The sequence below is a fragment of the Erythrolamprus reginae genome, chromosome 3 (genome assembly GCF_031021105.1).
Source record: "Erythrolamprus reginae isolate rEryReg1 chromosome 3, rEryReg1.hap1, whole genome shotgun sequence".
Lineage (NCBI taxonomy): Eukaryota > Metazoa > Chordata > Lepidosauria > Squamata > Dipsadidae > Erythrolamprus > Erythrolamprus reginae.
In genome coordinates this window covers 46,576,978-46,590,737 of record NC_091952.1, presented here as the reverse complement: position 1 = coordinate 46,590,737, position 13,760 = coordinate 46,576,978, and positions in this window count along the sequence as shown.

Genomic DNA, 13,760 nt, shown 5'->3' with positions numbered 1-13,760 from the left:
CATAATTCCTTGCTGAATCAGGTGAATGAAGCCACCTTCACCTGGATCCGAGCCACGCACATTTGGCGTGTGGGAAGAGCTCACCCTCCAATCCCCGAAGGGAAATTGGATCCGGTGAGTCCCATGGGCATCCTCTCTCCAATCCCCGACATTGTTCTAACCTCTAGTTCCTGGAGAGAGGCGGTCCATCACCCTTTAAAAAGATGCCCAAAGGAGCATGCGCGGTCACTTCTACTGCCCATTTCCGCCCCTAACCTGCCAAACCCCAGTGACCAAAGGGAAACCTAGATCTAAAATCTATGTGCGCCGCACCCCCCTAACCATTCCATCTGTACTGTCAGTGTGGAATAGGTGAAAAAACAGCCGCCTCTAAAGGGGAGGTCACAAAAAATTCCTATTCGGCCCCAAGTGACCTCCTGGAGACACACTATCGATAGCGGAGGGCGGGCAGGTGTTCGCTTCGGAGGTTCACCGGCCAAGGAGGAGGTCCTGCTCGGATTACCCTTAAATAGGGTGATCTAGGACCTCCTCTTGAGCCCAGCAAGCAGCGCGCCCCTTTGGCACGCTGCCAAAAGCCGAACTTCCGGTTTCACTGGAAATCAGACGTTCGGGGCTCCGTGGAGCCAACGCAGCGTCCCCCTGCTCCGGGGGCAATTTCGACCGGCGGTTTAAGTCGCCGGTCATGCATCTCTATGCATATTTATATCCTCCCCTTCCTTCAAGTGGTTGGCCTTGGACTATGTCTTGCCGGAGTTTTTTGCTGGAGAAAAACAAACACATAATGAGATCATGTCGTTTGGATCATGTAGTTTCTTTAGGCAGCAAGCTAGAAATTAGGAGACCAGAATTTTAGGCCCTCCATCATTACAAAGCCAGCTGGGTGGCCTTGGGTCAGTCTTTCTCAGCCTTCCTTTCTCAGGGCAGCAGTGACAACCCACTTCTGAAATCTTGCCAAGAAAACTAGCCAAGGGAGGCTAGTCCAGGCAGGTTTCCAGGAATCAATATTGACTCAAAGGTATGCATGTGTGTGCATGTGCACATTCACACAAACAAAACAACTCCCTGTCAAACAGAAATGATTTACAGAGGCACACACTTTCCCCCCATGACAAATATGATACTAGCAACACAAACAATCTACAGATACACTAATGTACCTAATCATAATTCATACATTGTGTAGAGTGGAGATGGAATGTCTCATTATTAGATAATCTTTGAAGTGTTCTGGACATTGGCAAATCATCCAACTGGATATAGAAGACAGTAATCTTCACCAATTGTTACCATCCATCTAGACTCACCTGATCCATCAAGATTTGTTGTATGTTTTGGAGATGTAATGTCAGGCCTACTTTATATGGTTTCCAATCATTAGCTTGCATCTGAGAAGTGCCCCCAAGTATTTTGAATGATACACATTCCAAGTCTCTTTCTGATGTTCCTATTAAATTGTGATTGTAGTATTTTTTAAAATGGATGGCACAGTGCGGGAGAGCTCCATAGACTAGAGATGTTTTCTTCCACGGATACACATTTTTTGTTTAAATTTTTTTTCTGAGCATGCATAAAAGCCCATTATCAAAACTAGCCGGTTCAACCAACTTTCTCCAGGAAGTAACTACTCTGGCATCAAATTTTGTATCACACTGATGTATATATTTGTTGTGGTTAGCTCTGGCCCTGCTCCTGCCCCAAGGACTGTGGATGTGGGGGAGACATCCACATGCTGCAGGCCTGTTTTGCCCCCGGTGGAATCTGATGATGAAGGCTCCTTTGACCAAGAAGACATGAGTGACAGGGAGGAGGAGAGTGTGGCAGACAGCTCAGAAGGAGATCAATTATCTAGCTCCTCCTTGCATTCGGAACAAGAATTAATGATACAGCCACGCATGCGGAGAGCGATGCATAGGCAACAACAACTGAGAGATTATTATCAAAGAAAATGAGGCCACCTGTGCTTGGGTGGGGCTGTAGTAATTAGTGAGGCTGCTATAAATAGCAGCCTGTGGGTTTGGCCATTGTGGAGGATTATCTGATCGTTGTGTTTCATGACTGCTTTATTGACTTTGACTTTTTGTGTGCTGATTTTTCCCCGCTTTGAAACTAAACCAGAGCAAAGTGTGTTTCACTTTGTGAAAGGAGAAGGACTGTGAATTGCCTCACAGCTGCAAGCTAAGTATCACAGAACTGATAAGGGACTTGTACAAATTACTAGTTTGTTTGGAGACGAGTGCTCTTGGCTATACCAAAAGAGGCTTGGTTTAAGTGAATTTTCATTATAAAGAACATTGTTTTGAATTTTCAAACGTGTGTGTGTCTGAAATTTGTACCTGTGAATTTTTGGGAGGATTCTGCCAGAGAGCCCGACAGAACAATATTATAGGTCAAAAGGTAATACTCATTTTATTATTAGCCATTGGCTAAGAAAATGCTAACTTGCCTCGTCACTCAATGTTTAGGAAATACATTCTAGCCTTCCAAACTTCAGCAATGACTTCTACTATCCTGTACAAAACTTTTTTTCCAAATCAATTTTTCTATGGTTATGGTTATGTAGGCAAAATAGATCATTTGGTTGATTTAATTTGTGTAGATGAAGATTCATTCATTTTGCATATACCTGTAATACCAAAGGAATAGTTGCCCTGGGTCAGTTGATCCCTTTTTGGTGTTTATATAATACGCTAACCATGCCTCGCCCCTACTAATTCAGTAAAGGGCATGCTTATCAGATCACCCGTATGGAACCCACATTGCATATCTGACATCAATACAATTGAGAGAGTCCAGAAATATTTCACAAGAAGAGTCCTTCACTCCTCTTCTCACAACAAAATACCTTACTCTGCCAGACTTGAAATTCTTCGTTTAGACAACTTACAACTCCGGCATCCGTTCCGACTTAACTATAGTTCATAAAATCATATACCAAAACGTCCTACCTGTTAGCGACTTCTTCACCTTCAACCACAACAACACAAGCACATAATAGGTTTAAACTAAACTGCAAAAAATATGATTTCAGCAATAGAGTAATCAACGCCTGGAATCCGTAGTTTCTACTCTGTAGTTTCTACTCCTAACTCCAAAACCTTTAACCTTAGATTATCTACAATTGACCTCTCCCCCTTTCTAAGAGGTCTGTAAGGGGCGTGCATAAGCGCACCATTGTGTCTACCGTCCTTGTCTTACTGTTCTATTGTTTTCTATCATTACTTTTTATAATTACCTATCTAACGTTTTATTTGTACAAATTGCCATCCTATAATTGTTTGACAAATATAAATTAAAAAAAGGTTTAAAAACTCCAGAAACCACTGGATGGCAGTAAGATGTTTTTCAATTCCTTTGCTGCCCTTGAGGACTGTTTTGACTTTTGCAGCTAGATCTGACTAGGAGTAAGAGTATCATGGGAACATGGCCACTGATTACTCCATCTGGTCCAGTATTGTTGACACTACATGAGTAGCTGATAGTTTTGGTTGACAGTGGTTCATTATGTATTTTACTATGTGTATACCTACTAAAACACTCATTGTGTATTGGACAAAATCAATCAATCAATAAAATAAAATAAATAAATAAAGGATTCATTGTGGGAGTTTTTGCATGTTGCCTTGAAATTCTGGGATTTGAACTTCATATATCACAAAGTTGCCAAGGTTGAGAAACATTGGGATAGCTCATTTATCCATAGTCTCCTTGCATAGGATTGCTACTATTGTGGATATTTTATTAAAATTCTCCCGTCTGAACTTGCCCCAGCAGCCAACAGGTTTAGCCTGTCCAGCCCTTTTCTTATCACAAAGTCACTTAAAAAAAACATACTACCTTTCACAAATGGGCGTGGGAATAGATTTTTTTTAAAGTCACATTTACATATACTTTAGTTGTAAGAAAGCTGGCAACTGTAGTTGTCCTGGAGTGTTGAGAATGGGATTTCCTTTTGCCTTGCTATCTCATGACACCACACTTCCCAAGGTTTCTTACGGACAAGGATTGGCTGCTAGCTGTACAACATAAATGAAACGCATATATGGAATAAGTGAATGCAAATACTACCATATTTCACTCTTTTAAAGAAGACAGAAAAGATTTTAAAAGTTCAGAAATTATCTTTATGGATAATTTAATAAGCTCAAACATATTTATTTCTTAGTTTTTTATTTTCTTAGGTTTTTTCTTTGCTTCATCAAAAATAGCTTGCATTTTCTCTTCTTTTTAAGTTCACCATTCTGTTGCATAAATTAACCTCTAATAAAAGCATTGCTTCTATCCCAAACTATTCTTAGATTAATACCTTTATCTAAATTATTTTCAAAAATAACCTTTAATGTTTTTTTTTACAATCCTCCCTCACTGCTTCTTTATGTGGCAACATTTCATTCAGCCTCGATTAAAAAAAATAGATTTTCTTTATAAATCAATTTCATGGAATTAAATTCTGACAAACTCTTTGATAATATCTCTGCTTTAGAAACCGCAATAGCCAGGTACTTTGAAATTCAAATGATGTCTATTCTTGAAAAAGGCTTTTGTCTTTCAGAAAAGCAAGTATACTCTCTTTATTGCCATCTTTCTGTCTCCATGTATCATCCAGTCTTAAATTGTCCATCAAATCAAAGAAAATGTTTGCCTTGAATGATTTTAATATTTATTTATTCATTCATTCATTCATTCATTCATTCATTCATTCATTCATTCATTTATTTATTTATTTATCTATTAGATTTGTATGCCGCCCCTCTCCGTAGACTCGGGGCGGCTAACAACAATAATAAATACAGCATATAACGAATCAAATATTTAAATTACTAAAAACCCTTATTAAAAACCAAACATATACACAAACATACCATGCATAAATTGTATAGGCCTAGGGGGGAAGTATATCTCAATTCCCCCATGCCTGACGACAGAGGTGGGTTTTAAGGAGCTTACAAAAGGCGAGGAGGGTGGGGGCAATTCTGATCTCTGGGGGGAGTTGGTTCCAGAGGGCCGGGGCCGCCACAGAGAAGGCTCTTCCCCTGGGCCCCACCAAACGACATTGTTTAGTTGACGGGACCCGGAGAAGGCCCACTCTGTGGGACCTAACTGGTCGCTGGGATTCATGCATCATGTTGTGTCCAGAGGACAGTTAAGCCTGGAGATATTCTGGTCCGATGCCATGAAGGGCTTTATAGGTCATAACCAACACTTTGAATTGTGACCGGAAACTGATCGGCAACCAATGATTTTTCCTCATAGGTTCTGCCCCTTTGTGGGAGATCACACCATTACTATTTGCACCAAACACCAATTTTCATAAGAAAAAATTATTAATCTCTCTGTAAGTGTTTTATTAAATACCGTAACTTGTCTTCATTTATGGTATAAATTCCCAAATCAAAGTTTTCCATCCCAAAAGTTAAGCTTTAGTACCTTACTTTTACTAAAACTGATACTTAATAAAAGTAAGGTACAATTTTTCAGGTTTTGCCCTGTTATATTTATAATAGTCCTCTAAAGGACCCCTAAAGCAGTTCCTGATTATCTGTACTTGTAGTTCTGTGTTCAGATAGTATTAAAAGCCAACTCTGGTGAAGAAACACAAGGTTCCTGTTGGGTCCTACTGGGGAATTAGGTCGAGGTCAGTTCCTGCTTTCACCAGGGCTATTGTCAGAGTGTAGTTAAGTTCTTCAAAGCTCTATTTTCAAGACAACTGTCTCCGTGTTTACATAAAAGTAAACAGGAAAAAAAGGAGGGGTCCTTGGAGAATAATTACAAAAGACAGCAACTTGATGGATTTTTTTAGCATAGACAGTTATCAGTATTCTTTACATGTAGAACGGATGCAGTACATGCAACATTTTTTGGGTGCTGTACATGTAAATATTTCAAACATGGTATAAAATGTGGAAAATTAAATAAATAACATGAAGAATCAGTTTTCACATAATTGCTGGCCTCCAAGTACATTAGACCAGTGTTTCCCAACATTGGGAACTTGAAGATATTTGGACTTCAACTCCCAGAATTCCCCAGCCAGCAAATGCTGGCTGGGGAATTCTGGGAGTTGAAGTCCAGATATCTTCAATTTCCCAAGGTTGGGAAACACTGCATTAGACTATAACTTCTTCCATCCAGATTCAGCATGTCCAGGGGCGGGCAGCTCCTGAGACGTGGGGTTGTCATTCCGGTAGCTGACTGGTGGTGAGGTGTGCACGCCCGGTGCGAGATTTGCTTCCTGTGCATGCACAGGAAGTGAACTCTTACATGAGGACACTTGCAACTGCCAGATTCCAGTGATTTTTGCCGATTTTTGGCTTCCGCGCATCTGCAGAAGCAAAAGAACAGCGAAAGTCGTTGAAATCTCACAGTCATGCGCATCCTCACATGAGATTTCACTTCCTGCTCATGTGCAAGAAGCAAATCTCGTGCTGTGTAAGTGCGTCTGACCCCTGCCCACGTAACTGTGAACACTGCCCACCCACACCTACCGCCCACCCCGAGGCATCATGGTAAATGGAGGTAAGTTCGGCCCCTCAATGAGCATGTCCATCAACATATCTGGAAGATTGTTCATCCTCGTTTAGATTCCAAAAACCTTCTAGCAGAATCTGAAAATACTATTTGTTCAGTTATTTATTTATTTATTTGTTTGTTTGTTTGTTTGTTTGTTTGTTTATTTATTTATTTATTTATTTGTTTGTTTGTTTGTTTGTTTGTTTGTTTATTTATTAGATTTGTATGCCACCCCTCTCCGTAGACTCGGGGCGGCTCACAACAGCAATAGAACAATTCATAACAAATCTAATAATTTAAAAAACATTTTAAAAACCCCATTATTAATCAAACATACATACAAACATACCATACATAAATTGTATAGGCCCGAGGGAGATATACTACTGGATTACTTCACCCAGGGCCTTTATGTATATATTATATAAATCAGGGAAAGTGTTGAGCCTTGAGGCATCCTACACAGCAGGGATAAGGGCTGGATTTTTTCCCCCTGATGAAAATAACCCAATACACTTCATTCCTAACTCTAATGTCTTTATCTGCCAGATATCTCAAAATTATCTTCACAGCAGCTTTGCAAATGTTCCTGTGTCTTTCCCAATAGGGACCAGGTCACTTTGAACAGGGCCATCACCCAAACTCTGAATAAAAATAATTATATTTTGCCACTTTTATCAATATGATCTGGTACTTAATGTAGGCTGCTTGAAGAAACTTATACTTTTATTTTCTCCTGCTGTGTTCCATACATTTCTTCTGTTGATATAATAATAATAATAATAATAATAATAATAATAATTATTATTATTATTATTATTATTATTATTATTATTATTATTTATTAGATTTGTATGCCGTCCCTCTCCGCAGACTCGTGGCGGCTAATAACAATGATAAAAAAACAACATGTAACAATCCAATTTAATAAAACAACTAAAAACCCTTATTATAAAAACCAAACATACACACAAACATAAAAACCAAACATACACACAAACATACCATACATAACTTGTAATGGCCTAGGGGAAGGAATATCCTAACTCCCCCATGCCTGGCGACAAAGATGGGTCTTGAGTAATTTGCGAAAGACAAGCGGGGTGGGGGCCGTTCCAATCTCTGGGGGGAGTTGATTCCAGAGGGCCTGGGCCGCCACAGAGAAGGCTCTTCCCCTGGGGCCCGCCAAACGACATTGTTTGGTTGACGGGACCCAGAGAAGGCCAACTCTGTGGGACCTTATCGGCCGCTGGGATTCGTGCGGTAGAAGGCAGTTCCGGAGGTATTCTGGCCCAATACTATAATTCTTAGACCACTGATAAAATCCATTTTTAACTACCAGTTCTGTGGGTGTGGCTTGGTAGGTGTGGCTTGGTGGATGTTGCAGGGGGAGGATACTGCAAAATGTCCATTCCCTCCCCACTCTGGGGTCAGCCAGAGATGGTATTTGCCAGTTATCTGAACTACTCAAAATTTCCGCTATTGGTTCTCTGAACTATTCAAAATTTCTGCTACCAGTTCTCCAGAACTTGTCAGAACCTGCTGGATTTTCCCCCTGTCTTAGACTCTTATGAAAACCAGGGAGCCCTATGGGATCCACAAATTGCACAATCTACTCCAAGGCCAACATAATCTCTTCATTCCAAATGGTGACTAAGACCTCTTTATACGCATAAGAGCAACAGCACTAGTGCCCACTTTTATACGATTGAAAAAAGCAGCTACATACTGTACTTTTTTGGAATATAAGACACACTTTTTTACTCCCTAAAAGAGGCTGAAAATTCAGGTGAGTCTTATACTCTGAATGTTTTTCCCCAGCCCTGCTAACTGTCTGCTAACAATCTTCCCAGCTCTTACCTTGCAGGCTCTTTCATTGTTTCTCTCAGCGAAGAATATTTTCCAAGCCCTAAGTCTTTGCAGGATTTTTTTCATTGCTCTACTTGCTCTGAATAAGAGCCCTAGCCAGGTGCTAAGGATGTTCCCAGCTCTTAGCAGCTTGCATTCTTCATTGTTACTCTCTTCAAATAATGCTTTCCAAGCCCTAAGTCTGTGTAGGGTTTTTTCATTGCTTTACTTACTCAGAATGTTTCTTTCCAGCCCTAACCAGGTGCTAATGATGTTCCCACCTCTTAGCAGCTTGCAAGCTCTTTCATTGTTACTCTCTCCGAATAAGGTTTTTTTTGAAGCCCTAACCACAAGATAAAATAATGTGCTGAATCTAAGGACTAAGGATGCTAGTCAGATGAATATCTGGTAAGTGTTGTGATTCCGTCCGAGGCCCCTCAGGGAACGGCTGATCTTCTGTCAGTTTCCTACTCAGAGGGGGAGGATGAGGAACAGGAGGTGCAGGCAGACGAGGAGGAGGAATCCCAGGCTGAGGAAGAGGGGGAACAGCTAGAGGCCCCCGAGAGGGAGCTCTCCCCAGCAAGCAGCCTGGATTCCTTAGAGGAAAATGCACAAGCAATAATCGATCTGCGACAGAGAAGAGCAACACAAAGAAGGGACCAATTGGCTAGGTACTTTCAGCACTAAAGAGGCAACAGCTGGGTTTGGGTGTGGTGCTCTCTGGAAAGGCTAAAAGGCAGACCCACCCTTCCTGGCTTGTGGAGTATTATCTTTGGGAGTCCTGGGACCTGGCTGTGATCTTTGGCGTCTTGGAATTCTGGTTTGTGACTTTGAATACTGAAACCTTGGGGGGAAAAGGTGGGGGTCTTATGCTCTACAGTGGTGGGTGTGCCAGCAAGAAGTTTGCTGTATTGTCTGGACATCAGGACTCTGCTGTAAAGTCTCCTAGCCTGCCTGTTGGGGAAGAACAGGTTTTTCTCTGTGTTTATTTTTCAAGCTATAAAGTACTTTTGCTTTTACCAGCGTGTCTGGCTGTTTTTTCCAGTTGGTGTTGAGGTCTGGGGGAACCCAGACAGAACAGTAAGCAAATTTTCTCCCCTATTTTGCTCTTCAAAAACTAAGGTGCGTCTTATACTCAGGTGTGTCTTAAACTCCAAAAAATACAGTAGGTATTTTAGCAGAATTGAGAATCTGAGAAGTGATGTTTCATTCTTTTACTACCATATACCTCATGAAAATATCCATTTACTCCACTCTGGGGCTGATAGACAGGGAGCTCCCATTGGCATCCATCAATTAGTTAAGTGGTTCTCAACCTGGGGGTCAGGACCCCTCTATGGGTCGAACGACCATTTCACAGGAGTCGCCTAAGACCAAGGGAGAAGACAAATTTCCAATGGTGTTAGGAACTAAGGCTTCTATTCTGGCGCCTTGGAACATATTTTTACAATCTGACCAATCAGGCATTTACAGTGGGGGGTGACCCTCTGACCTTCCTGCCAATCAGTTTAAAGCTCTGTTAGGAGAATTGGCACTAGACTTATGGTTGGGGGTCACCACAACATGAGGAACTGTATTAAGGGGTCGCGGCATTAGAAAGGTTGAGAACCACTGAATTAGTTAGAAAAAGTATCAAGGAAATAAAAAAAAATTATGGGTTAACTCACCTGTATACTTGATGTACTACATTCTGTAACTAGAAGCAGAGATCTCTCTGTTGGTCTCTGATTTACACACTGTTTATTTCTATAGACCTATGATGTAATGAGTATGGGAGAGCTACTGCAGTGTTTCTCTGCAGGCTGCTGGCAGTCTGGGCATTTATTTGTGAGTGGGAGCCGGAGCCCGTGGAAGTTCACCCACTCTGTGCTTCACAAGGGCACTCAGGGTTTCCTGAGCTTCACATCAATAGTCGGAAACAATGAATAGATTTCCTCTTCCTGACTCTGCTTACTTTTGATTTTACAGAGATAATGTGTGGTTTCAGATGATGCCAGGCTACCCAGCCTCTGGGGAATTTATATATTTGTGTGAACTCTCTAGTCTAAGCCATAGTAGTGATGCAGGCAGTCCTCGACTTACAACAGTTCATTTAGGGACCTTTTGAAGTTACAACGGCACTAAAAAAAGTGACTTAGGACCATTTGTCACACTTATGACCTTTGTAGCATCTCCTTGGTCATGGGACCAAAATTTGGACACTTGGCAACTGACTCATATTTATGACGGTTGCAGTGTCCCGGGGTCACGTGAACACCTTTTGTGACCTTTTGACCAGCAAAGTCAACGACGAAACCAGATTCACTTAACAACCAGGTTAATAATTTATCAACTGCAGTGATTCACTTAACAACTGTGGCAAGAAAAGTTGTAAAATAAGGCAAATGTGCTTAACAACAACAGAAATTTTGGGCTCAATTCTGGTCGAACGTTGAGGACTACGTGTATTCTTTAAAGTAGTCTGAGATGTAGGTTTTTACTGTTCCGTAATGTCAATCTAATTTAATCTGTACAAAAGCAGTGCAATCCGAGCATGTGTCATTACTTTAAAAATTATTTGACCTGATTCTGAAAACTTGTGTAATTCAGGAACTTTTTTACATTCCTACATTTACTTACCTGCATCTAACCACAGCCGCATGCCACTAGACCCAGACCCAAGGAAATATTTGCTTTTGCTTTTTTTTAAACTTTCCATTCTTTCCCAACTTTACACTCACAGGAGAAGATTTCTGAGAATCCCTTAGACTGCAAGGCGAACAAACAAGTCAATCCTAGAGGCAATCGACCTTGACTGCTCTTTGGAAGACCAGATCCTGAAGATGAAACTCAAATACTTTGGCCACCTAACGAGGAGGGACTCACTGGTGAAGACTCTAATTCTGGGAATGATTGACGGCAAAAGAAGAAGGGGGTGACAGAGAATGGGGTGGCTGGATAGAGTCACTGAAGCAGTTAGCATGAGATTAAATGGATTCCAGGTAGGGGAAGGTTCTGGTTTTCTTTGCTGCCGGTTTGCTCAGGGACACATTATGCAAGCACACACGCAGTATTGGGCAGTCACTTACCATGCTAACTGGATGGTCCTCAGTGGCCGGCATGGGTGTGCATGCTCCCGACATGTGCACGCGTGCCCCCCATGCGAGTTTTGGCTTCTGCGCATGCACAGCAAGCCAAATCTCATGAGATTTCGGCTATTTTTGCCTATATTTTTGCTTCTGCACATGCGCAGGGGCGTACATAAGTGCACTGGTGTGCCTTTCGTCCCCTGTCCAATTGTCTTTCCTTTCTCTCACTTATCATATATTCTTTCATATATCCTCTCCTCTAAGTTCACTTTTAGCCTTATATATATTACTACATGTCTATTTTTCTTCCTATGTATTTGTGTATTGGACAAATGAATAAATAAATAAAATAAATTTTAAAAACAGCAAATTTCGGCCTGGGAATCTGTCCATTGTGCCATTCCCAAGCCGAAATCTATCGGCGTGCCTTTCCTGGGCCATTTCCACTGGCCGGACTGCGTCCCCCCAATGCGGGGGGAGGAACCCATGACTGCGTGCATGCATTGTTCATTCATGGACACTTTAAAAAATAAGATGAGAATCAACTTGGGGGTGTGGCTGCCTGTTTCCGCAACCCTGACCACCAACTTACTACTGGTTCTATAGAACCAGTTCAAACCGGGAGGAACCTACCTCTGACTCCAGGGGATGGTAGAGGACAGGAAGGCTTGTCCATGGATTCACAATTGGTCAGATACGACTTTGCAACTAACAACAACAAAACTTTCCATAACATTACCTTCAATTGTCCTCAAACCATGAGTGAAACAAACATAGTGGTACTGGTATTAAAATAGCATTTCCACCTTTTTTCAACGCTTTCAAAGGGCAGTCTACAAATCTATAAAACCTTTTAGGCTTTGTTATCCTCCACTTTGGAAACAAGTTAAGTGCTTGCCGTGATTTGCAACAAAGGCAACAAAGCAATTAGCAATTTCATGCTGGTATAATTTTTTGGCAGATCAAGGATTGATGGATAGCATTTAAACTTGGAAATAAAGAAAGGTATACATAAGGGTGAAAAGCTGTGTAGTTCCAGAAATTATGAGAACTAAAAGGGATAGACGATGTTGGTATATTTGCAATGTTGTGCCGTAGAAATATGTTGGTCCAGTCAGTGTTACATAGAAGGGTGGGAAATGACTCAGGAAAGATGTTTTGCCAATTATGCTAAACTTCATCCAGATCGTGTTTACCCAAACAGGAGACTTCTATTGTTCTCTGTCTAGCCCCACCCTGGGCTTAATGTTATTTATGTCTAATAAAACGCGAGCTCTCACACACCAAGAATAGGGAGATGAAAACAAGGAGGTAAACCCTGGAAAAGCCAGCAGTCCTGACTCCAAACAATGTTTTGCCAAATCTAGGAGACATTAGCTAACATATAATTCAGTGCTTCAACACGTTCTAATGAGGTCTTTAACTTCATGTTGACAGGATAACTCAATTGCTTGCTTATATTTGTTGGACCTCATAGAACTTCCTTGGATATATCCAACTCCAGTAATATTAGATTAATTGGATGTAAAAAGTCTCCCACTGATAACTCTGTGACATGCTACTGTGCTGACCTTTTTTATCAAAGTCAGAATTTGGCATTTCAGAAACGTGTCTTCTTGTAGCGGTGCCTACCCTCTAGAATGGGGTCCATATGGCTCCTTCCCTTCTAGGGTTTTGAAGAGGCTTGAGCTACATAGACCCTTCCCTTCTAGAGTTTTCCCCAAAGCTTTTCATGAAAGACCTCTTGGGTTATTTTTTCCCCCCACTCCAGTCCAATTGCTGTCATCTTGCTGTCTTTAATTTCTTATTTTTGTTGAATGGTTTTTAAAAGTGTCTTTTCTGTTTGGGAATAGTTCCCCCACTCCCACCACTGTTTATGGATGGAAGCAGGGGTGGGCAGCAAGCAGGACAGGGTTAACGCAGTTCCACCGGCAGAAATGAAGATGTGTGTGCAGCTCCAGCTGATCGGTGGCTGTCACTTCCTGGATTACTAGTCTCAGCTTGGCTCTCCTTTTTTTCCTTGCTGCTGCTGCTGCTGCGCTCCTTGCTTTTTTCCTCTTTCCTCCTTCCTGGCCTTGGACGAGCTTCCCTCTCTCCTGCCCGGCTTCCCTCCAGCCTCACATGGCCACCTCCCACCTGAGCTGCAAGCAGAAGGGGTGAGTGGAAGCAGCGTTGGCATCATTTATGCTTCTGGCAGTACCCGTTTGCCTAGCTACCCAGCCTGAGTTGGGGTAGGGGTGACCCAGGAAGGAGAGCATGGGAAATGTGAAGCAAATTGTCACTTCAGAGAGCGACACTGGTAAGGTTGTAAGTCAAGGACTTAACAGTTCATTTGAA